The sequence below is a fragment of the Solanum pennellii genome, chromosome 1 (genome assembly GCF_001406875.1).
Source record: "Solanum pennellii chromosome 1, SPENNV200".
NCBI lineage: Eukaryota > Viridiplantae > Streptophyta > Magnoliopsida > Solanales > Solanaceae > Solanum > Solanum pennellii.
Genome location: NC_028637.1, coordinates 92,732,947 through 92,733,624, shown reverse-complemented (window position 1 = coordinate 92,733,624; position 678 = coordinate 92,732,947). Strand labels below are relative to the sequence as shown.

General features: G+C 41.2%; 1 protein-coding gene across 2 annotated transcripts in view; it reads left to right on the top strand.

Moving 5' to 3' along the window:
* The window catches only part of LOC107023341 (glutamine--fructose-6-phosphate aminotransferase [isomerizing] 2), a 14,498-nt gene that overhangs the window by 2,165 nt on the left and 11,655 nt on the right, over positions 1-678 (top strand). The window lies entirely within an intron of this gene.

Sequence of the window (678 nt, the reverse complement as noted above, 5' to 3'; positions counted from 1 at the left end):
TTCCCCCCCCCCCCCCAGGCATATGTAGGGACTTATTAGCTCTTCTCCTTAGACTAAGAAATTAGGCCTGTAATGGTTTAAATTAGTTCTAGTATTTGGGATGATGTAATTTAGTAATGTTAAGAGGTAGAGTAAATGAGAAAAAGGAGAAAAGTACCGCAGCCAAGTGTGTGATCTAGTGGTGAATGAAGTGGTTTGAGAACCATGAAAGTTTAAATAGGTGATTTCTTCACATCTATCCAAACTTTGGTGGACAGAGTTACGCGGTACCGTACTGATGGGAAGTAGCAGGTACCCTGCGGAGTGCGAAGTATCAGGTACCGTACTGATGAGGTGCGCAACATCACAATTATCAAGAAAAAAAAATAGGAAGTGTTGTCCACTTCCAAAAAAGAAAAAGAAAAAATTGCAGTTATATTGTAGAATGTGTGGATGCACAATAAAAGACAGGTGTCACTATTTAACTATCATATGGAAGACTAGTAATAATCTTAGAGCTGATTGTGGTCTTTGGCACATACCTTCAACATGATTCACTTCCAGCAAATATGGAGGGAGTGCAGGACTCAAGTTGGATGTGATCCGAAGTTTCCTTCAATACAGCCATCTTTTGAGCATGATGGTAGATCTTTTTATGCAGATTTAAGCCTTGTCCTCCCCCCCCCCCCCCCCCAAAGC